The following is a 26,507-nucleotide window of genomic DNA, read 5'->3' on the forward strand; positions in this document are numbered from 1 at the left end:
AGCAGTTAGGTGGAGCAGAACCTCCTGCAGCAGTGGCAATATTAGAAATAGGAGACTTGCCCAGGACTAAGCATAGGACTTATTCTGACTATCCTGTACCGATTAGGTAGATGAATACATACCCAATGTGAGCAAATGAGAGAGAATTTAAATAAAATCCTGCTAATTTTTATTAGCATGACTCCATCTGTAAATACAAGTTAGTGAGGCCTAGATAAACTGAGGTTTTGCCTGTGTTACAAATGAAGACACCAAGACTCAAAGAAGTTAAGTAGCTTGCTCAAGGTGACACATGCAGGGAATCCATGAAGTGACATACAAGGATGCTGAAGTGAAATACAGTTCACACCTCTAAATTGAATCAATAGGAAGCCACTGGCACAGTACATTGTATGCTTTCTATAATTCTGGTTATAATTAAAGCAGCTTCTATTCAAGGGCCCAATGTGATTCTTCTTCTTGGTGGTGGTGAAGGTTTTGTTTATTTGTTTTTTAGAGACAGGGTCTCGCTCTTTCACCCAGGGTATAGGGCAGTGTCACAATCATAGCTCATTATACTCTCAAACTCCTGGGCTCCAGGGATTCTCTTGCCTCAACCTCCCAGATAGCTGGGTCTACAAGAACATGCCACTGCGCCAGCTAATGTTTATTTTTTATTTTTTTGAGATGGGGTTTTGTTGTGTTGCACAGGCTGATCTTGAACACCTGACCTAGAGCCACTCTCCTGCTTGGGCCTCTCAAAGCTCTGGGACTATAGACATGAGCCACTAAACCCAGAATCAATATGTTTTATAAGCATAATCACACTAATTTCTACAATACTTTCTGGAGATTTGGATATACACTACTACTTAAACAATATATATTTTCTATGTCTCAGTTGAGAGAGAGAAAGAACTTGGTGAAGCAGTACTAAATTCCCTCCTGAGGCTAAAATAGTTCAAACTGTGTTTTTACCTGTATCTTTTTAAACCATGGCACCCCTTTATCACTTTCAAATTCGAATGTGTGACAATTATTAAAAAATCCTTTTGCTCTCCTGGTAAAAAATGAAAGATGAAAAAAATGAAAATTCAGATTTTATAAACTAGGAATATTTTAAGACTGCTGTGTAGCTATCAGAGTCTGATAATAATGTCTATATGTATCTACAAATGGAATATCGTCGTTTAGTTAATTAGAAATTAACCAATTTAATTAATTTAATTCTTCAGTTAATTTCTTCCGGCCCTTTAAATATAGTAATAGTTGATGATGGGTTCTAATTTACATACCATGTGCATATGTTATAAGGACAGATTTAGTAAAATTAATGGTTTCTTGAAAAATAGCTTTTTTCTTGGAAGAGAACGTGTCTATAAACAAGCATTGTACTTTTTCCTTTTATTTTTCCTGAGAAAATCAAGACCCATGAAGTGAAAACATTTTGTCGACTTGTAAAAACCTGCATTAATTATGCCATTCTACCTATTTAATCAGTTTTCTCAGTTTTCCTTTTAAACTTACTCAGTTAAACAGAATGACCTTCAGAGCAATGACAGGTGAGATAGTGGTTCCCCTCCCCCTCCCCCAGCAAAAGTGTTTTCTTTAAAAAGGCTGCCACACACATCAGTTTTTGCTGCTTGTTGTCTTTCTTTTGGGAGAATAACTGTTTATAAATAATTGCCTACAATAAAATGTGAACATTTCTCAGAGTAAATGCCCCAGATCTGATGATCATTTCATGGTAATCCTTTGAAAATCAGCACATTTGCCTCCAAAGATGATAGTGTCAGGTGGTACAATAAATGTAAGTATTTTATCAGCATTATTGTAAAAATTTTGTATCACACCTTGATAGTATAGATTTGTTTTCTTTGGGGACTTTGACTTTCATGTATCTTATTTTAATGGGACTTAATGCTCATATTTAACAATGTCAAGTAGAGCATAAGGATGGAGAAAATCTTCAAATCTCTGTGTCTGACTTGCTTATCACTCCAATCTAGGTAGCTCCATTATTTACCCCAGAATTTTTTACCCTGTTAATATGACCTTCTATATTCTAAACTTAAGGAGATCATATCTCTACAGAAAGAAGCTGAAGGACAATAATGTTTTTAAAAGAGGTGTGTGGACTAACAGTGGCCAAAATAGACCTTTACCAATGTCTACTGGATTGCACTTAATTGAATTAAATTAATGCTTTTTTATCTCCAAATATATTTCGTTAATATGGAGATCATCTTTAGATATCAGCAGCCAGAGCTGTAGTTGGGGAATTATTTATTACTTCCAGAGTAGCCACGTGATTTCCCTTTCTCTCTTTCCCCTGGCGTTGTCCCATCATCTCATTACTTTACTTCTGGCCTTGTATTGCTTGTACCTCGCTTTCAGTGAGAATTTCACCTCCATTTTCTTTTTTTTTTTTCTTTTTTTTTTTTTACTATACTTTAAGTTCTAGGGTACAAGTGCACAACGTGCAGGTTTGTTACATATGTATACATGTGCCATGTTGGTGTGCTGCACCCATCAACTCGTCAGCACCCACCAACTCGTCATTTACATCAGGTATAACTCCCAATGCCATCCTTCCCCCATCCCCACTCCCCACAATAGGCCCCGGTGTGTGATGTTCCCCTTCCCGTGTCCAAGTGATCTCATTGTTCAATTCCCACCTATGAGTGAGAACATGCGGTTTCACCTCTATTTTCTAGGCTTATTGTTATACTTCTCTCTCTCTCTCTCTGTATGTGTGTATGTGTGTATGTGTGTGTGTGTGTGTGTGTGTGTGTGTGTGTGTGTGTCTGTGAGATATGGGATCTCTCTCCATTGCCCAAACTGGAGCACATTGGCTATTCACAGGCATAATCATAGTGTACCAAAGTCTTGAACTCCTGAACCCAAGCCATCCTCCTGCCTCAGCCTCCCAAGCAGGTGGAACTACAGATGCATCCCACCACACCTGGATAGACTTATTTTTGTGCTTGACATTATTTTTCCTATCCATGTGTCAAAATATATTATCACTTATTGTACTAATTGCAGAGGTGTTTCTTAGATTTGTGTTTTTTTGAAAGTGAAGGATCATGCCACTTTCCTATTATCATTCCTTAGTTTATATACAACAGGAAATAAGTGTCTTTTAAAAATATTTTGGGAGAGGAAATAAATAAAAAACCTATTATGTTAGCTGGAATATATTATACATCTCTGGAGAAATAAGCTTATTGTAAGCAATTAGGTTTCTGGATTCTACCTGCTCATCTTCCAAATGCTCTTAAAGAATAAAAGATAAATATGAGATATAGTTTAATGATGTGATGTGTGTAGGCTAGTCAGCTGTATCACTCTCATTAATTATAAGGATAAGTTATTATGTGTCTTGACTGGTTCACTTGTTTGTTTCTAGAAGCACTTAAACACCAGAATGTACCATTTTTCAAAAGGAGAGAGTAATATTTTTTCATATAAATTAACGAATATAATTGCAAATGAGCATCAAAATCTATTTGGTGAAAATGCAAAAAAAGAAAAAAATCCAAAACTAAACAGTGTAACACACTACTCTGTGCAGTGCTATGGCCTCAGTTTCTTTCTTAGAGACTACAAAGATACTAAAATGACATAAATACTAATGTAATCACAGCTGCCATTTCTCCAAGTACCGTGTTCTACATTGTGAAAATTCTTGAGGTGACTAAGGTAATTTTTGAATTGTTTTGAAATGATAATATTACAATTTGAAATTATAAATCATATATGAAATAATACATACTACTTTGCATTATAAAATATTTTCAGTAATTATTGTGAAGTGCCATTAATATTTTGGTGATTACTTTTATGTCATATGCACATATACATGAGCGTGCACACAGACATACATAAAAATGATAGGATCATATAAGACATTGTAGACTGTTTTATGATAGGGTAATACACTTTTCTTTTCTTTTTCTTCTTTGCCCAGATCTTCTATTCTTTATCCATATCGTACTCTATCCCTATCCGAGGTAATCTAGGAATATGTGTATAGTTCCATTTGTCTCATTATGCTCATATGTCATTTACATGGTATTTTATATATAGGGTTTACGCATTTATAGTAAATGATCTTTATATAGTTTATACAATATCCATTTTTCTTTTCTCTGTAATGCAAACGTGTTTCATATCCCTCAAATACACCCGTACCCCTCACTTACACGTATGTTATCACTGTTTACTTTTGTAAACTTGTGTTCATCGTATACACATTAATCATTTAAGCATACTTTGTGGAATCCTGCCAACTTGACTACTGTGCCTCTAATTTCTTCCTTTTTATCCCATCATAATAAACCTGGTAATAATTGATTCAACCATATGCTCATTGATATCGCTTGTGCTGTTTGTTTATTTTTACCACTACAAACATGCTACAATGAAGTTCTGGTACTTTTTTTTTTTTTTGAGACAGTTTTGCACTGGTTGCCCAGGCTGGAGTGCAGTGGCGCGATCTCGGCTCATCTCAACCTGCACCTCCCGGGTTCAAGCAATCATCCTGCCTCAGCCTCCTGAGTAGCTGGGATTACGGGCGTGTGCCACCACGCCTGGCTACTTTTGTATTTTTGGTAGAGACTGGGTTTCTCCATGTTGGCTAGGCTAGTCTCAAACTCCTGACCTTAGGTGATCCACCAACCTCGGCCTCCCAATGTGCTGGGATTACAGGTGTGAGCCACCATGCGCGGCTGTTCCTATACTTTACCCTAAATTTTTATTTATTTATTTATTTAATTTTTTTATTCTTCAATGGAATAGATTCCCAGGAGAGGGCTTATTGAGTCAATGATTCTATTTATATTGTCAGTTTGACTTTTAAAAAGCTTATCAAAATCCACATTCCTTTATTCATATGTGAGTATTTCTTCTCATCCAGGCCATCTGTAGTTATTATCAGTCATTTAAATTTATACCAGTCTGTCTGATGGATATTATCTAATACCTTAGTGTTGTTTTAATTTTATATTGAGCTCCTTTTTATGTGTTTGTGGGCTTTTGTTTTGCTTTCATATGAGTTTTTTTACTTTTGTTAAGTAGAACTAGATTTAGCTGCATTAAGTAAAACACTCTAAATAATAGTATGTAAAGATAAGTTTCTGTTATAAAAGAGATCTAGATGTTATCAGTGCATATATTGGTGGCTTTCTAATATAACCTGGGTCCTGGGTCCAGTCTGTGTTCTATTGTGCTTAGTATCTTCTACCTGATCCGCAAAAATGGGCTGGAACTTTAACCATTAAATTTACATCCCCAGCATCGGGAGACAGGAGGAGGAGAAGGAAGTGCCCTTGCTCCCTCCCTTTAAAATAAATCTTCCTTAAATGCAGAAATTTGTTCTGCCTGCCTGTATAGTATTGACTGGAAGGTAGGTACTGTCACAAATAATTACAATATAGTTTGTGAAGTGTAGTGTTTTACATTGTTGGAAGAAGGCCTGCCTTAAATGCAATTTTATGTTACTAAGATGGAAGGCAAGAATATACATTAGGAAGTCAGAGGCATTCTCTGCCATGCTTTTCCTTTTCCTACATTACTATGAGATTATTTGTTTTATTAAATTTTGGGTACTACCTGCTACTGTCAAATCTGTCTTTTTCCTCTAAGTTTTCTGTGCTGGTTAAGGATTCTTCCCAAGTCATTGAATGAATGTGAAAATATCATGTTTCTAAGATTGTATATTACTTTATTTTGCATGTTTAATCAATCTTTGTATATTTTTACAAATAATGTGATGAAATGATTTAAATTAGATTTTGTCTGTATGGCTGTTAGGTATGTTGGCATTAGTAAATGATGAAACTCATCATCCTTTTCTCACTAAATTGAAATATGATCCTTGCCACTTACTTTACTTTTATATATACTAAAATATACTTCTGAACTTTCTCTCTTAATCTATTTTCTATTATTCTGTCAGTACAATACTAATTTAAACTAATTATTTTCAAGTGTTAGCAAAGTAGAGCACATTGACAAATGCAACCCCTTGCTTGAGGTTTGTAAATAGTTTTGTTGGAACCAACCCATGCCCCTGTTCATTTGCATATAATCTATGGCTGCTTTTGGACTACATTGGTAGAGCTCAATGGTTATATATTAGCCACAAAGACTAAAATATTAACTGTTAATTCCTTTACACAAAAGTTTATAGACCCCTAAATGACTAATTGAGAGTAGGTATTGACCTAATTAAAGGATGTTCAAAAACTAAATACTTGCTGATGTTTAAATATCTATACGTTAACTGTTTTGAGCAATAAATGACATATATATGCCAATACAAATTAGTCTATTAATAAATTATCAAAACCAAGTTTTGATGTTAAAAAGATGATGAATTAAGTACTAAATGTACAGTAAAGTATTTCATATTAGTACTTTTTTCCATATTCATAAAGTTTTATTTTTGAGAAAACATTTCTCATGGGGATTATATCATATTGCATATTAAATATTTTTGTTATTTTGATTGCAGGAAACTTTAAACATACATTTAAAAATATAAAGAACAGTATAATAAATGCCCAAGTACACATTACCCACCTTCAATTATTATCACCAAATGGCTAATCTTATTCATTCATCTACCTATTCCCATTCAACAACTTAAAATATTTACCTCTAACATTGTATTATTTCATCGGTAAATATTTGAGCATTTATTATTAAAGATTAAGAACTTTTAAAAGCAAATCTGTAATACTATTATCAGGCTTAAAAAGCTACTATTACTTTATTAATATAATCAAATATCTAATCACTGTTCAAATTTCCATATTTGCTTCATAAAGGTTCTTTTCATGATTGTTCTCTTCTAATCAAGATTCAAATAAGTTCCAAGAATTACAATTAGTTGGTGTTTCTGAAGTATCTTCAAGTGTATGAATTTTCCTTTCCCACATCCCTTGCCAGGAATTCCTTGAAGTAAGTAGGCTGCTTTGTTCTATATTGATCCCTCTCATTATGGATTTTGCTGAATTCCTTTTTTTTTCCCTTTTGTTTTGTTATTAATTGTATTTCCTGTGGACTAGTAGCTAGATACAAGATACAGAGGCTTGATAAGATTTAGGTTCACATTTTAAAATCAATATTCTTCATAGATAATGTTGTGTACTTCCAACTGTTTTTATCAGGAGGTACATTATGTCTGGTTTAATCTTAAGAATTGAGCTTTCATGTATCGTGAGCCTAACACATGTGTTTAAAACGTATGCATCTGATGTTCCCTAATGATATTTTGAGCATTATTGCGAGTCATTATTCATTAGGTTTTGAAAGTGATGATATTCTAGGTTTATCCTTATTTCTTATTTCTTAGCTGTAAATCTTCTAGAAAGTAAAACTTGTACCAGCTGTTTCTTCCACTTAGGTACAGTTTGCGTAACTGTATATTTGATTATTTTCCTTTGTTTGCTGGTTTTCAGAATGTCTTGGTTTCTTAGCATCAAACATAATACATATTTTATTTTATTTTATATCTGCTGGATTGATTGCTTGTTGAATATCAATATGCTGAAATTAACACAAATTTGGCTAGTGAAAGATTCCTCTGGTTGTTTCCTAATTTCTTTTGATTAGAACTCAGAAGACTTCCTTGCTTATATGGCAAAATGAGATGACCTAACCTGCTTTGTATATTTTTGGACCCAGACTTGGAATTCTATTATATTTTTGAGGACTAGAACTTGAAATCATTTCTCATTTTTCACACTGTTTAATAAAGATGGGAAAACATTTATTTTCCCATTTATTAATTTCTTTTTTGAATTTTGCTTTAAATATTTTCCTAGTCATATTTTAAGCCTATTGAATATCTTACTTGCCAGTCCTTTTTATAGCATTAACTGTGGTGTGGAATTTCTCTTTGTATGTGAAAAATTACACTGTATGTCACCCATCTTAATTTATCTGTTTTATTTTATTTACTTATATCTTCCTGGAATTTTATTTTAATTTTAGGAACATATAGCCAAAAAGCCAAAATAACATAATAGGAAATATAAAAGATAATATAAGCTTATTTTGAGTTAGTATTTTGTCAATAGTAAAAAGTAGATTTGTCTCAATTTTACCTAAATAGAAAAATATAATATTTTACTCCAATATAAAAATTCAAAGGAAAATAAAATGTATTGCAGCTTAAGTGACCTTACTATAGATGTAAATATACATAAAGAAATAAACAACCACCATCAAATAAAAAGCATCAAACAATAATATTGAAATTCATGGTCTGTATTCAGTTTTTTTTTTTTTTTCTTCTCTGAACATAGACTAATTGGAGTGTTTCACATTAAATTATTACCTATTCTAAATTCAAATATCACTATAGGATATATTGTTTTTTAAATAATATGTTGCATAATTTACAGCTCTTGAAGACTATAGATCAAGGTTGTTTATAGGCAAAACTTTTAAAGCAACAATATTAAAGTATTGGATTATTAATTTGTGTTCCAATATAATACTGCAAGAAAGTATCAATATATTTTCATTGACATTAGTATAAAACGGTTTTAGATACTGACCAAGAGTCTCAGTCTCCAAACATTTTGAAAGGACCTCAACTTAATGAAATTTCATTAGCGGCATAATCTTGCATCATGGCTTATTAAAGTTACTTCAGGAATAGGTTTTTAAAAGCATTTAACATTTTTCTTAATCTTTTTTGAAGTAGCTTATGTGGTTGTATCTTTTCAAATATGTATTCAGTAGAGGGTTTCCTGTTAATGTAGATGTGATTTTTGTTAACGTAGAGTAACAGCATAAGATACTGTTTTATGAAGATAATAGTAGTTCATTTTATTATAACTAGCAATATTTCTTGATCTATTTTAGATTGAAAAAGAGATAAAACATAAATTAAAACGTATTTTTAAATGCTGATGCATTTTTCATCTGACTTGCATATTTAGATGATCAATATTTTGATGACTCCACTCTGAAAATCACTCAAAATAATAATTGAGACTATGTATTTAAATTATACCCATGAGTTTCTCTCTGTCAAGAAAGAAGACTAGATATTCTGAAGAAACATTTTACTGCAAAGATGAAAAAATGGTCAATGGTCTTAAATAGGCAATACATAGGTACACCCACACACATACACACATATGCATGAACACATATTTTCAGGAATCGAATGAATATTGACTAAAGCATAAAAGGCAAGTGAAAATAGGAGCTAGAACTGTAAGAAACCTATAAAGTAGTTATAGAAGATGTTGAGCTTCTTTTGTTTGATAGGTACATGGTGCAGAGGACCGGGGACAAAGCCAGGGCACATGTAGATGAGTATCTCATAGGAGTTGCCTATATAAAGCCAACCCTGGAAAGTAACATCTTCCTGAATCATAGAGATGTGAAAAATGTTCTACACAGAAGGAGAGAACAACACAGAGGACATATGTATATATGTCCTGAGAATTCAAATCTCCCCATCATATAGAAGAGATTTGGGACCTGAATATTCTGTACTTCTTGTTCCAAATAATGTTAAGCTGTAAATTACTTTTAATGTAGTCCCAGGTTTGTAGCGCTTAGTGGATAGTTTGCAGAAGTAATCACAGTTTCTTTCTAAATAAAACCTCCTTAAAAAGAAGATACCATTTCATAGATAAACTGTTATTAATGTAAAATCACAGGAATACATCTGAAAAATATAGAAAAAAGGCATTATGACAATAAGACCAAGCAGAAGTCTAAGTAAGCAGAATTAGACTCTCCCTGTTCTCAGATTTTGGAATGATAATTCTGGAATATAAAACCAGGGTGTGTGTATATGTGTGTGTGAGTGTGTGTGTATACATACATATGTATGAATCCAAAAGATGCCTAGGAATTGTATACTATGAAAAATTGCCATGAGGATTAGGAAAAGAGCTAAGCGACACTTCATTAAATGAAAAATAATGTTGTTATTAAAATTACATCCAACAGCAGATTAGGCACAATAGAAGAAAGAATTGTTGAAGTTGATGAGAACTGAATAAATGATACAACAAGCAGTGGAAGTAGTATCGGGGAATATGCAAGAGAGACTAAAAGACATGAGGGACAGCTTGAGATAATCTAACATATGTCAAAATAGTCTTATAAACAGATCAGGTATATCTCTCTTTTTAAAAAATATTGTCTTTCAAGACAAGATTAAAAACTCTGTAAGATTTATAATTTTCATTAAGAAAAAGGTTTTGAGCCAGGCACAGTGGCTTACACCTATAATCCCAGCACTTTGGGAGGATGAGGTAGGAGGATTATTTGAGGCCAGGAGTTCGAGACCAGCTTAGGCAACATAGTGAGACCCCATCTCTATGAAAAAGAAAAAATAAAAGGTGAAATGTTTTGAATTTTGAGTTAGTTTTGTTTCTAGATATCTTCTTCTACAATTGATCCATAGATTAAATGTCATTCCAAACAAAAGTATAGTAGATTTTGTTATATAACTTGGCAATTCTAAAATTAATATAGAAGAGAAAGGAGCAAAAAGAGCCAAGACATTATCTATTTATGTATGTATGTATGTATGTATGTATGTATGTATGTATGTATGTATCTATCTATCTATCTATCTATCTATCTATCTATCTATCTATCTATCTTTAAATGAACAGGTTTAGGTCTTCTACCATATCACCACAATTTTTATATAACCTAAGCAAGTAAGAGAAAGTGATTACTATGAAGTTTGCGTAAGACATCTTAAAACAGGTTATTTTATGCTAGTAACAGCTTAAATTTGATCTCATGCCCAAACTTTCTACTTTTGTTGCTCTTCCCATTTTGAAGTTTAAAATAATAGATTCTAATTTTTTTCACCAGAAAAGATGTGTGATGATGAATATGTTAATTGTCTTGATTTAATCTGGTACAATGTATAGATATATCACAGCATCACATTTTACTCCACAAATATATATAATTATTATTTTCCTTAAAAATAAAATAAAACAAATGTAGAGAGAAATATAATTTATAAAAAGAAAACAAAAGTGTGTGGTAATAGCAAGGAGATATTCATGGAAGAGTCTGATTAAAAAAAGAGAGTCTACAAACAAATCTGTGCAAATATGAAAACTATATATCATAGAAATGTCTTTGCAGATTAGTGGGAAAGAATGGATTATGAAGAAAACTGTAGAACCAGCTACTGAATATGCATGTGAAAATATTTGAAAATGACTACAGTAATCCCAAATCAATTCCAGCTAAATACTTAAATGTGCAAAACAGTCTGTTAGTAATTTCAAAGTAAATAATGGGAGAGTCTTCATAACGTAAGGGAAAATTTTAAGCAACACGTTAACAATAAATAGTAAAGAAAAATGTGTGCAAACCATGGAGAACAATATTGAGAAATTAGACTCTTGTACAATTAAGATTTTCAACATACATTTGATAAAGTACATAAAGTACAAAGACAATCTGTAAGCTTGTCTTTACTAACATAAAACTGAAGATATATGTGACACATAAAATAAAATCATTAGTATTGAGGTATACAAAAACATCTATATACAATCTAAAATCTCCAGAATCTCAGTGTAAAATAGTCAAAAGGCATAAAGATATATTTGCTGGAAGAAGAAAGAAGAATGATCAATAAACCTATAAAAGTACTTTCAATGTTATTGGTAACCAGAAAATTAAAAATTTAGAATGAAGTGAGATACCATTTCAGATCTACCATATTGGCAAACTATTAATCATTTATAATCAAGTTAGAGTGTTTAGAGAACATTAATAATTTTGCCTGCTGATGAGAAGTAAATTGATACAATCTCTTCCCGAAACAATTTGTCATTGTCTTTTAATGTTGAGTGTGCTCATGCCTTATAACTTTATATTTTCGGTTGGAAGAATGTAATAATTCAAGAGAAATTTTTCTTAATGTGAGTTAGAAAAGAAGAATGTTCATGCCTGTATTTCTTGTAGCAGCAGCAGGTTACAATCAAATGCCCACTGTCAGAGCAATTAATATGTAAATTGAGTTGTATTTTTAAAAGGGAATACCATTCAGCAGTTAAAATGAAACATAACTACATGCATAAATATGCAAAACTAAATTACATAAGAGAAATGGCATTAATTATATGTTTCCTTTGTATGGCAATTATACGTCAATAAATTAAGGAAAAAAAGAAATGGAAAACGTAAGGTTTTTAGAAGTGCTTACTTTAAGTGGATGGGATATGGAATTCAAGGGAACAGAGACTTGAGAATCGTAATTATCATCCTCTTTAGTTGATATGTAGGGGGTTACTTCTTTCTCTTTCTCTTGGCTGCCCACATAAATTTGGTCATGCTTCTCCTCAAGGACTTACATCAAACCATGAGCTTTGCCTGGATGAAGCAACATATTATTATTTACCCCCAAAGCACAAAATATAATACTTGACATATAATTATCATACAAGAATTGTTACTGAACTATATAATAGTTCATTATTACTTGAAAATTATACATGGTTGACAAAATCGGATTTTTTTCCTTTTGCTGTAGTGAGCTGGTAAGGTTTTATTTACTATAATCAGAACAAATTTAATTGGACAGATGTGTATCTGTTTTCTAATGTGTAGAGGACATTGGTATTTTAGATTTTTTTAGTCAAAGATGCTAAAAATCAGCTGGACATGGTGGCTCATGCCTGTAATCTCAGCATTTTGGGAGACCAAGGCAGGCAAATTGTTTGAGTCCAGGATTTCAAGGCCAGCCTGAGCACATGGCAAAACCCCATCTCTACAAATAATGCAGAAATTAGCTGGGAGTGGTGGTGCACATCTGTAGTCCCAGCTACTCGGGAGACTGAGGCAGGAGTATCGCTTGAGCACAGAAGGTTGAGGCTGTAGGGAGCCATAATCATACCACTGAACTCCGACTTGGGTGACAACGTTGGACCCTGTCCTAAAAAAGAAAAAAAAGGTTCTGAAAAATCATTACAACTTTTTAGAACGTTTCATTTCAATAGTTCTGGGCAACATAGTCCTCAAACTTTCAAAAACATAGAATGTTAAAGGGTTATAAAATATTGGTGGTGGAAGGTGTGCAGAAGCAGGCAGATTTCCAAGATCCTTATATCCCTGAGTAAAATATCCATGAATTAAAGGAATTTGTATATTAAGGAATATGAACATAGAAATTTGAAACAAATTGGAGAGAAAGCATCTTCAAAATCTAGTGCTTTCTCTAATGCATGACACTGCATTACCATCCTGAAATGATTTGTTTAAAAATCAAAGAGGGAAGACCACATCTGTGGCATTATTTTATTTTTGATCTTGTATCATTCCTTTGTATTGAGTCACCAAAAATTTTATCATTTGATCCGATGATGTGGAATGTTTAACATTTTGAAGAGGTTTCAATTAGTTTTATAATGTAGAATAGTCTATGGTTCCATATGAAAGGTCAGAATTCCAACTCTGCCTCTGTGTTCTTTTTAAACCTCTTCCTTTAACAAAAATACCTCATGTGGTATCTCATATTAAACTTAATTTTCAGATGGACACTTTTTTCAGAGGCAAAGGAGTTTGTTTTCTCTGTGCCTTTGTTCATTTTCTGCTGCTATAACAGAATACCACAGAGTGGGTAATTTATAGAGAAAATAAGTTTATTCAGCTCACATTTCTGGAGGTTGGGAAGTACAAGAGCATGCCGCTGTTGCTTTGCAGGGTACAGTCTTCCTCCTGGCTGCTTCCACAGGCTGACGTTGAGTGTCTGTGGCTTTCTCAGGTGCACGGTGCAAGCTGTCACTGGATCTATCATTCTTGGGTCTGGAAGACAGTGCCCCTCTTCTTATAGCTCCACTAGGTGGTACCCCAATAGGGACTCTGTGTGAGAGCTCTGACTCCACATTTCCCTTTCACACTGCCCAAGCAGAGGTTCTCCATGAGGGCCTTGCCCCTGCAGCAAACTTCTACCTGGGCATTCAGGCATTTCCATACATCTTCTGAAATCTAGGTGGAGGTTCCCAAACTCCAGTTTTTGACTTCTGTGCACTGTCAGGCTCAACACCATGTGGAAGCTGCCAAGGCTTGGGGCTTGAACCCTACGAAGCCATGGTGTGAGCTCTATGTTGGCCGCTTTCCATCACAACTGGAGGGGCTGGTACACAGGACACCAAGTCTGTAGGCTGCAAACAGCATGGGGACCCTGGGACTGGCCCCCAGAACCACTCTTTCCTCCTCAGCCTTTGGGCCTGTGATAGGAGGGACTGCCATGAAGACCTCTGACTTGCCCTGGAGATACTTTTTCCACTGTCTTGGGGATTAACATTGGGGTCCTTGTTACTTATACAAATTTCTGCAGCCAGCTTGGATTTCTCCGCAGAAAATGAGATTTTATTTTTTATTGCATTGTCAGGCTGCAACTTTTCAGAACTTTTATGCTCTGCTTCCCCTGTAAAACTGATTGCCTTTAACAGCACACAAGTCGCCTCTTCAATGCTTTGCTGATTAGAATTTCTTCTGCCAGATACCCAAAATCATCTCTATCAAGTTCAAAATTCCACAGATATCTAGGGCAGGGGCAAAATGCTGCCAGTCTCTTTGCTAAAACATAGCAAGAGTCACCCTTATTCCAGTTCCCAACAAGATCCTCATCTCCATCTGAGACCACCTCAGCCTGGACTTTACTGTCCATATCCCTTTCAGCATTTTGGGCAAAGCCATTCAACAAGTCTCTAGGAAGTCAAACTTTTCCATATTTTCCTATCTTCTGAGCCATCCAAAATGCTCCAACCTCTGCCTATTACCCAGTTCCAAAGTTGCTTCCACATGTTCAGGTATCTTTTCAGCAGCACACCACTCTACGGGTGCTAATACATGGTTACATTAGCAAATAAATTTCACCATGCATTTTGAAGGGGACGTTGAAATCATAGAACTCTGGTTTTGTTTGATTTTCTTTCTGTCTTCTCTCCTTCAAGTCAGAGCCCACTATGGAATCCTTGTTCTGATGGAATTACTTTTCTGTGCTCTATTTTCTAATCGAGTCTTTCAACCTTTGTTTTTCATCAAACCAATGCATTTTCTAAATCCTGTTCTCCTTTACTGCTATAAAAACCCCACAGGCTCGTGATAGCAATGATCATTTTAAAATTTCTTTTAATGAATCTAAGCTTATAGGTTAGCATTTTAAGTTGTCCGTGTTCATAAATAAAAAAGAATGTAAATAGTGAAGATTCTACCTAGAAGTTATAGACATCGTGGTTGCCCTCCCAACTCCACACTCAACCTCTATTATACCCCATCTAATTGTTGTAGGCAAAACATATTTAATCTTTCAGTCTCGCAGGAATGGCTTAGAGTAGGCTTGGATGGATCAATGCATGTTGAAGATAGACTTACTGAACATATTGAGGAAAGAGTATTTCTTGTGTTTAAATGAAAGCTATGAAAGCTAAATTTTTCCATGTCTTGCTAGATGTAAACACCAGAACAAGTAGTTTTAAATTGCCACCTACATGACGAGGCACCAGCCTTAGAGTAAAACTGAAACTGTGCACTTTAGGAGGGTTACAAAACTTGTATCCATGATGAAATTCCTGAGTCTCTCTGACCTTTGCTGAAGCCCATTCTCACCACAGCTTCCACTTTTGTTAACCAATAATTTTTCTTACTGTTTTAAGCCAGCTAAAATTGGGTATTCTATAACTTATGGTCAGACCCATCTTAAGGGTTACACTAGTTTTTATCATTGAGTGTCTACACTGTGTCAAATCCTGAGGCTGACATTTTACATACTTTATAACTCTAGTGAACATTGCTAAAGGCAAATTCTCTCAATCTCAGGAGTCCTACAAATTTCCCCAAAAAGGAAAGTCTTTTTCCTGGTGTCTTCAGTCTCAAACCTCTTATTTATTTTAGAAAAGGGTTATAGGCCAAAAGCTACTAGACAGGTTTTAGACCATATATATTATAAATCTTATACCCATGGGCTAGCTCTTCACTATGGAATATAAGTATACTTCTCATTTTTTGTATTGTTCTTAGCTTAGGTGAAGCTAAGAACCTTTGGAGACTTTTTGTCTGCAAAATCAAGACAGAAAGTGTCCTAGCATCTTGTTATACATAGATAAAATGTAGCTACATTGTAATGCATGTAGTGGAAAAATAACTGGATTCTATTAAAATAATGGGCTATGGTCTTGGCATCTTCTTTTATTAACTAAGTGACCTTGAAGAAGTTACTTGACATTTGTAAGCCTTAGGTTCTTCATCTGTCAAAAGGAAATATCACATCTATTTTTTAAATTCCTGACAAATAGATTCACAATAATTTGATTGTTGGATGTAATTGTAGAATATACACTTCTCTGTCTTGCAATTTAAAATATCACCAGTACAAGTGATAATTGAGCTTTTTGAAATTAGCCAACCATATAATTAAGTGTCATATTAAGTACCTGTGCTTTGATTTGTTTGACATGGATTAAAAAGGGCAGAGAAATATCTGTTTAGCTACTAATAGGCAGAACTTCTGGTTATTATAACCATTTTAAGCCTATATTTTACATGTACTTACCTATTGTTTATGTTTTTAAAGTAAAACATAAGATTCTTCACTTTTAGAATTTACATATTTTGAATTAGTTTCTCATGCCACATGCGTATGGGAAAGCTCTCCGTGTTAGATGAAGTAAACAACATAGTCAGTTCCCTCAAATACATCTCACCTCTTCCTGACTGCATATTTATTTAGGTGATTGGCCGGAACTCCACATCTCGGCCCTGATACATCTACACTAAATCTAAGCTGAATCTCACCTGTGTTGTTAGCCATTTGTTCAGAAACTCAGCTTTAAATACTTAAGTGATTGACGTTAAACTGGTGATAGGTACTGCTTTCTAGGTACCTATGTATGGGACATTAACAGGGATGAAAATTTATTTTTCATAGTTAGAAGGAGGCATCTGCCACCTCTCTTGCAGCAAATAGGAACGAGGAAGCCAATGGTAGCTTCCTCTTGTGACTGTAAGATAGGAAGCCATTGTATAACCACAGGAGGATGCAGCATTAAGAGGAAGCTGAGCACTCTGGATTACAGAGTACCAGAAAAGAAAAATCTGGGGTAGTTCATGACTTTTGTGAACTGTCCTTTCTCTGAAATCCCAGAATTGTCAGTCATTAGAATCTTTGTCTTTAATTACCATGCAAAACACAAAAAGAGCCCCCATGTATAGGAATGTGTTCATTATTTTACTCTCATCCTGGCTGTGGGAACTCAAATCATTGAAAGGGGGCTTATGTATCTATTTATGAAATATGATATCTTATTTGTTCCACTTAGGCTTTCCGTTTTAGCAAGAGTAGTAGATTTTAAGTAAGTGGTTTATTCTTTTTAGACTGATAACGTTTTAGATATATGATATATTTTAAATACAAAAATGATGACTACAGCATCCTTTTATACTCATATTGCGTGGTATTTTAATATCTGTTATACATAGGTATATTTTAAGAAATTGTTGTTGAAATTATCTTATTACAATAGCTATTATTGCAAGTCAACCACATAGCAACCTTCATTTCTTACTACTGTTTTTACTTTGCCAACACTTATCACACCTATAATCTTATAACCTTCAGATTACCTCTAATGCAACTTCACTGCATTCTGTCTAATCACTTTCTTGTTTCTGACATAGATAAATATTTCTCAAATCATTTTACTCTTTTCGTCTTTTAGGATTTTGATATATACATTCAAATTTTGATATATTTTGAGATACGTGTGTGTGTATATATGTATGTGTATGTGTGTATGTGTGTGTGTATATACATATATAAACTCACTTTCCATATATATATATGGAAATATATATATATTTCCCTTTGGATATATACCCAGTAATGCAATTGCTAGGTTAGAAAATTAATTAATTTGAGATCTTTCTGACTTTTTGATATAGGTGTTCAGAGCTATAAACTTTCCTCATATATATATATAATCTCTGAACTATCTCTCCATATAGAGAGATACAGATATTTTTCTCTGAGTATATTGATTTACCTAATAATTTTAGCTTTCATTTTAGATTCAAGGGGTACATGTGCAGGTTTGTCACATGGGTATATTTTGTGATGCTGAGGTTTGGGATATGAATGATCCTGTCATGCAGCTAGTGAGTATTGTACTCAATCATTAGTTTTTCCCTCATCTATCCTTCCCCATTCTAGTAGTCCCCATGTCTATCATTACTACTTAATGTCCATGAGTACCTAATGTTTAGCTCCCACTTGCAAGTGGAGCGTGTAATTTACTTAGGATAATGGTACCTAGCTCCATTCATGTTGCCACAAAGGACATGATTTCATTTTTTATGGCTGCATAATATTCCATAATGTATATGTACCACATTTTCTTTATCCAGTCCACTGTTGATAAGAACCCAGGTTGATTTCATGTCTTTGCTATTGTGAATAGAACAGCAGTGAACATAAGAGTGCATGTGTCTTTTCGGCAAAATGATTTATTTCCCTTTGGATATATACCCAGTAATATGATTGCTAGGTTAGAAAATTAATTAATTTGAGATCTTTCTAACTTTTTGATGTAGGTGTTTAGAAGTATAAACTTTCCTCTTAACACTACTTTCACTGCATCTCATATATTTTGGTTTGTTGTGTCTCTGTTTTCATATATTTCAAATAAATATTTGTTTTTGCCTTAATTTCATTGTTTACTTGGAAGTTATTCAGGAGCAAGTTGTTTAATTTCCATGTGCTTATGTGGTTTGGGGAAACCATTATATATATTGATTTATATTTTTATTCCACTATGATCTGATAATGTGGTGTCATTTTGATTTCTTTTTTAATTTATTGAGACTTGCTTTATGGGCAAACATAATGTTGATCTTGGAGAATGTTTTATGTGTAGATGAGAAGGATGTATATTCTGTGGTTGATAAGTGGAATGTGCTATATATTTCTGTTAGATACAGTTGGTCAGTGTTGTATTCAAGTCCAGAATTCCTTTGTTAGTTTTCAGCATCAATAGTCTATCTAATGTTGTCAGTAGGGTGTTGAAGCCCTACTATTATTGTGTGGCTGTGTATGTCTTTTCATAGGTCTAGAAGTAGTTGTTTTATTAACCTGGGTGCTTCAATGGTGAGTGCATATGTACTTAGAATAGTTAAGTACTCTTGTTGATTTCAACTCTTTGTCATTATGTAATGTTCTTCTTTGGCCTTATAAAATCATTGTTTAAAGTTTATTTTATCTGATATAAGAATAGCAACTCCTTCTTTTTTTTTTTTCCATTTGAGTGATAGATCTTTCTCCAACCCTTTACTTTGAACCTATGGTTGTCATTATGTGTGAGATGGGTTTCTTAAAGACAGCAGATGAATGAATCTCGCTTTTTAATCCAACTCGCAACTCTGTGCCTGTTAAGTGGGGCATTTAGATCATTCACATTCAAGGTTAATATTGATATGTGAGGTTTAATCTTGTTGTGAAGTTGCTAGCTTGTTGCTTTTTAGTTTCTATTGTGTTGTTGCTTTATAGACTCTGTGGCCTATGTACTTATGTGTTTTTGTTGTAGCAGGTATCATTGTTTCATTTCCATGTTTAGAACTCCCTTAAGAATCTTCTTTAAGGCTGGTGTAGTGATAATGAATTTCCTTAGTGCTTCCCTGACTAGAAAAAAAAATTGTATCTCCTTTTTTATGAAGCTTAGATAGTGGTATATGATATTCTGGGTTTTAATTTATTTTCTTTAAGAATGCTGAAAAAAAGGCCTCCAATGTCTTCTGGCTTATAAAATTTATGTAGAAAAATCTGCTGTTAGTATGATGGAATTTCCTTTGTAGGTGATCTAGCCTTTTTCTCAAGTTACCTTTTAGATTTTTTCTTTAGGGTTAGCCACGGACAGTCTTGTGACTATGTGCCTTGGTGATGTATATTTTGTATAGTTTCTCACAGTTCTCTGGGTTTCTTGTATGTGGATGTTTACCTCTTTAGCTAGATTAGGGAAATTTTCTTGAATTAATCCCTCAAATATGTTTTCCAAGTTGTTTACTTTTTCCTTTGATTCCAAAAATGCTGATATTTTGTAGGTTTGGTTGCTTTACATAATTCTATATTTTTGAAGACTTTGTTCATTTTTTAAAATTATTTTTTTCTTAATTTTTGTCTAATTTGATTAGTTTGAAGGACCAGCTCCAAGCTCTGAAATTATTTTTTTCTATTTGGTCCAGTCTATTAATAAATGTTTCAATTATATTTTGAAATTCTTTAAACTAGTTTTTCAATTTCAGAAATTCTGATTGATTTCTTTTTAAGGTGTTTATGTCTTCCTTCATGTCCTGGATTGATATAGAAGTTTCTCCATTTTGATATTTAACCTTGTCTTGAGTCTCTTTGAGTTTCTTTGCAATGCATGCTTTTGAATTCTTTATCTGTCATTTCTGAGTTTCCATTTTGGTTAGTGACCATTACTGGAGAGCTAGTGTAATCCATTGGTTGTGTCACTGCATTCAGATTTTTCATGGTTCCAGAATTCTTGTTCTGGTTTATTATCTGGAGACACTAGAACTTCTAATTTTTGTAGTCATTTTAATATGGGAATTTTTGTTCTTTCTCTCCCTATAATAAAATATATTTTGTTTTGTTTTTCTTTCTCTTTCCCTTTTACCTTTGTCCCCACTCCGGGGTGTGATTGTAAAGAACGTTGGGAAGAGTCTTTTTGCTTTGGCACCATAGCCCTATGCCTTTCAGCAGATTTTATATTGGACTGTGCAGTTCATCCTATAAGTCAGTAGATGATTCTTATAGGTAAGTGCCAGATGTGGCCAATGTGGCTGGGTTTACTGGGAACTCTCTGTTCCCTCAGACAATGGACTGATTCATGGAATACACAACGTTCTGTGCTCCCTGCTCATTCCTTGGGAGGTGGGGGACAAGATGGGTGGGGCCAGGTTGGGCAGGTCCACCTATAGTTTCCCTGCTGGCAGGCACAAGCACCAGTACCAAGGGAGAATCAAATGGACAGCCACCAAGCACCCAGAAGTGTGCCTAGGTTTGAAGCTGGGAAACCTCCTTGGCTCCAAGTTCTCTGTATAGTATGTGGGGATAACCTCAACTCCTAATCTAGGAGAGTGAGTGCTCCAGTTACCTGGAAATTTGCAGGGGTGTAGGTGTAGAAGACCCCACTGCAGCACAGTCGCTCCACCAGAAGGGTGGGGTGTCTCAGGCTGCTGAACCAGGCAGGTGGGTACTCCTAATGCCTGGAAATCTGCTTGGATGTGAAGTGGAGAGGGCTTCCATGTACCAAGATCTCTGCACAGAAAGGGTGGTGTGGCTCAGGCTGCTGAGCCAGGGAAGCAGGTGCTCAGAATGCCTGGATGTCTGCTTAGGTGTAAAGTGGAGAGGGCCCCCCTGTACGAGGATCTCTACACAGAAAGGGTGGTGTGGCTTGGGCTGCTGAACCAGGCAAGTAGGTGCTCAGAATGCCTGGAGAGCTCTGACCAAGTATGAGGAAGACAGGGTCTTCCTGCACCAAGATTTCTGCACAGGAAAGATGGGACAGCTCAGGCTGCTAGTTCACGTTAGCGGATATCCCAAATGCCTGATGATCTTCCCAGGAGTGGAGCAGAGGGTACCCTGCTGCACCAGGTTCTCTAGGGAGCAGGCTAGGGCATCCAGCAATGACACACACAGACTGTTTCCAGGTCCCCAAGCTGACTCTAGCTGCAAATCTCGTTGCCCAGGAGAAACCAGAGCGGTAGCAGCTCTCCTCCTTCTTCCCCAGGCCTGTGACCATGGGGAGCACAATTCTAGCACCTACTACTGAGCCGCTTTTCACAATTCTGAGTGTGAAGGGCACCTACCCTACTCCAGAGTGAGTACTCTAGTCTTTGGCCTGAAACTGAAATACCTGTGCCATCATAATGCCATATCACAAAAGAATGACTGACTTTGTATACAGCTGGATTAAAAGTTGTGTCCTGTTCTTGGCTGTGGGTCTGGGTAAACACCTGACGTTTCTCATGGTATCTTTCACTCTCACTGTCTCTAAACCTATCCCCAAGTTAGCTCCAAGGCTGGGGAGAAACGAAATGCTCTCCCTTGGCCTCGAATTCCCTGTGAAAAGATGAGTCACAAAAGGAGGTTCTGTGCCTCTCTCATGTACTGGGGCTACACTCACTTTTATCAACCAAATGCTGTCATGGCATCTGTCTGCCCACCTCTTCTCCTCCTTTAGATCTGGAGTGTCTTTCATGATTCCAATAGATTCTCATTTTCTTTCTCAAAATACAGCTAACGGAGTTGATCTTTTTACATTATTTTGCTATTTTCAAGTGGCATGCTAAAAGCCCCTAATATTCCATCTTGGAAAAAAAACTACTTTGAAACATTGGAATGCACCCGTAATTTGTCACAGTTAGAGTGATTGAAAGAACCATTTACATTGAAAGCACAAGGATTTTTTCAGACCAACAAATTTACAAACTAAAAATCTTTGAAACATATTAAGATATTTATATGTCATTACCAATTATCCAGTACCTTTAGCTAAAATATATTCTAAAATGCTGCAATGAAGACTGAAATAATTTGCATTTGAGATTTAAAAACAATATTCATAAGCTCATATGAATGAATTTATATTAATTAAAACTACAAGGCCATATTAAGTTATGGTTGATTTAAGTGGCAAAATGGCCAGTGTAGTTATTTTTATCTTTGTGTAATATAATAAGGTTACATATTTTCAATAATGTGTTATGACTAATATAGCATGTAATAACTTGGAAAATTATTGTATGTGATAATTATTAATTTTCATCTTTACATGTTTACATCTTTACGCATCAACCCCCCTTGTGAGAATCATGTCGGTTCTTCATTCATCTTTGTCTCACAGCCATAATACAAGTCTCATTTGTTTGTCCTATTCTTTGAGCTTTCTATTTCAAACTTTAGTAACCAATTACTACCTTTCAAAGGTCTTGATGATTTTGAAGGACTATATTCCCTTATTTTTTATCCATTTTATCAGATTTTCCTTTTTGTAACAGAGCTGAATTGTTGCTTTTATTGGCCCTATTGAAGTGAAAAACCACTGGGATATTTTCCTTGGGGCTATGTATTTTCCCTTTCTTGCTTCTAAGTAAATAGGAGTCTAGTACTAGAGATGAAGTTATTGGCCCAATGCCTTACATTATTTCTCTTATTTATGCTTATTACTACTTTAACAAGGTGCCTAGAGTCAGGATTCACATTTTAGGTGTGGCAAACTTGAGGCTTAAAAATGTTGCTATCATCCTTCGGTGACATTGCTATTAAGATGAGGACTCAGGATAAGAACAGGGGCTAGCTGACTTTGGAATCCTTGCTTTAGCTCTCATGTTTTCTGCTTCACATTTGCTTGCAGGCTTCATCTGCTGTTTGGAGATGGTTGACATTTCACTGCATCTTGATTCACAAGTTTTATTTCTGTGTGTCATGTGGTAGTTAGATCAGGTCTAGAGAGATAGCTTTCTGTCTCTTTTAACCCTTATTGGCTATTGCCCACTGCCCCGATGGCATCTGTCTGAAAATTATAAGCCAGAAGTCATTCTTAATTCCATAGTTGTTGTACCATATTTTTGGGGAGAGAACATTTCTTTAATTTATATATCTTGTACCCTCAACCAAATATGTTTGTTTGGAGTTGGTAAATATTTGCCAGAATAACTGTCAATTGCCACATATGTGTAATTATTCCGGAGTGCTTCTGATCAAATAATATTTCTAAGTCTCCACTGAACCAGATTGCTTTACTTCATGACGTCTTTTAAGATCTTCCAGGGTGTGTATATCTGTTTCATAGTATATATAAATTCCTGAATGCAGAAGACATGCTCTCTTCTGGAGTAACCAGTATTTACTTTTAACTCTCCAATATTTTATTTATGTGCTTTCTCTTATACTAAGGTAAAAAAAAAAAAAAATCACATGTTGGAAAATGTTACTGTTCAAAGTGTTTACCTCTTATCTCCTAAATAGGAAATTATGATTCATTTGGTTTAAATTTCTCATCAGTTATTTATTTGGTAGTATTTTTCCTAGTTATTATAAATGATTGCTCTCAGAAACCTAAGCATATAGTATCAAGTATGATTGATGGTCATAACACATTAATTGGATGAAAAAGGATCACATTACTTAAGTAGGTTGGCTTACTATTGACCGTAGAACTGTTCCTATTTGGAGCTCAAAAGTATGATACATTGTCTTTGTTCCCTCAATTATTATTTTTTCATTATGCCCTAATTAAGCTTTCTGGTAAACCTTGTTGTTCAGAGGGTTCCAGGGAAGTTTCATCATTGCGCGCCTTTCCTATAAACTGCTTTCGTTTTTCCCTTCCAATTTGTGTCAATTAAAACTTTCCTAAGTTATACTTTGGTGGAACTTAATCTTTGTTAAATAAAAAATATACTGTGTGAAAGGTAACTCTTGCTAAACTGCATCAGAGGAATTAACAGCCATGCATCCTTTCAGGACATTCTACAAATAATAACTAAAGTAAAATAATGTTTATAATGCCCGAATTTCCATAGGGGCATTATGATGCTGAGACTGAAGACCAGTGTGCCTCTGAAAACGCATATGGACAGTAGTCTGCTCTACTTAGTCATACCTACTCCATGAACAAAATAATGGTTCATGTATTTTCTTCTTGTTTGACTTTTTAATGGTCACCACAGAAATCTGTCACTTTGAAACACCATTTTCTCTGTTACAGGTGGTTCAAAAGTATAAAGCACATTATTCATTATAGTTAAACTGCTGCACTGTGTACACATACATATTTAGTATAATGGTTATATTTTAATAGATCGTTGATAGATATTTAGTAAAAAGACTAAATCAACATAATGCTCGCCAGAGCAATTTAGGACTATAGTAAGAGTGTAAACAGACAAAAGGCTGTAATTGTATGTGTATATTAACATTTTATGTAAAAATATTTACTTTCAGTTTCTTTACCAGTTATTTTTTGTTTCTTACCCGTAATGTGAATTTTGTTGCAAAATGAGGTCATAACATCTTGGTGTCTTATGAAACCTGTGCACTATGTGATTTAGTCAGTGCTTAGACATAGGCAAGACACTTCCATTTGAAGATGGAAGCACCATTGACCTTTCACACTGACAAAACTTTATACTAATCATTTATTTGAGGGTAATGACTTCACATATGTGTGGAAGAATGTAATCTTAATGTTGGAAACTAATTTAAAAGTCTTTTGTAAGTTAAAACAGTGAACTATTTACTGGTAACTATCTTAAATGACAGTTAGTATTAAAACCAGTGCTTTATAAACATCAAATCAGCAATTGAGGTAAAACAGCCAATCAGCCAGGCCTCGTGGCTCACAGTTGTAATCTTAACACTTTGGGAGGCAGAGGCAGGATGCTTGCTTGATCCCAGGAGTTCGAGACCAGCCTGGGCAGCAAAGCAAAAACCTGATCTCTAAAAAAAAAATAAATTAAATAAAAAAAATTAGCCAGTCATGATGGTACACATGTGTAGTCCTAGCTACTCAGGAGGCTGATCAGGGAGGATTGCTTGAGCCTAAGGGTTTGAGGCTGCCATCAGGTATGATTCTGCCACTTCACTCCAACATAGACGAAAGAATGAGACCCTGTCTCTAAAATAAAGTAAATATATTTTAAAAATAAAATAGTCAAAATCATCAAGCAGCATGTATAATACAAAATAGTAAGAGTAATAATGAAAACAAATAAATTGAAACAATTTCAACAAAACATTTGAACTGGAGTCTGAAATGTATGGATCTTAGTTCTGGCAATACCTTTGGCTGTATATGTGACTTTGAGCCAAAATACTTTTATTTTCTGCATTTATAAAATATTCCAACTATGAAAGTTAGGTGAGTATTGAGTAGTACATGAAGATGGGGGTAGTATGGGATTACTAGATTGCTAAATAATCTCAAATGCAAATGCCTTCTCACACTTGAGTATAGATTCTCCAGAGAGGTCAGTTGCAGATGGGAAAAATTTTGTCTGCCTTTTTTTCATGACACTGCATTAACACACACCCATGCTTGTTTTCAGGTCTCTGCTCATTCAATGGGAAAATTCTGGTAATGATTTGGCAATGTCACTCCTGTGTGGGGAGCTTTTCTAAAATCTAAAGGGCTGTATTTCACTTGGGGCAATCTTCCATTAGTCATATTTATTGGATAAACTTGCCGGGTCAGCAGTCACTAAAAGCACATGCAAACAAATTTAGTTGGTGTTGCTTCTGTTTGAAGAAAACACAAATAAAGTAGGCTATAACTATCTCTTTGAGAGTTACTAACAACTTAAAAAAAATCTATAATCCAGAGAAGAAAAGACTAAATATAATTGCTCAGCAAAAATGTTTATGTGTCTGAGCCCCCTATAGATAGATCATCTTAATGAGTCCAAAGACGCTCAAGGAAAAAAAAACAACAAAAAACTCATCTTTGTCTTTC

At 34.7% G+C, this 26,507-nt stretch overlaps 1 protein-coding gene across 6 annotated transcripts in view; it reads left to right on the top strand.

Annotated features, from left to right (window-relative positions):
* Positions 1-26,507, top strand: part of LRFN5 (leucine rich repeat and fibronectin type III domain containing 5) — a 284,289-nt gene that overhangs the window by 83,841 nt on the left and 173,941 nt on the right. The gene's annotated exons all lie outside the window — the stretch shown is intronic.

This window comes from Theropithecus gelada, chromosome 7b (assembly GCF_003255815.1).
Source record: "Theropithecus gelada isolate Dixy chromosome 7b, Tgel_1.0, whole genome shotgun sequence".
In the NCBI taxonomy this organism is placed as follows: domain Eukaryota; kingdom Metazoa; phylum Chordata; class Mammalia; order Primates; family Cercopithecidae; genus Theropithecus; species Theropithecus gelada.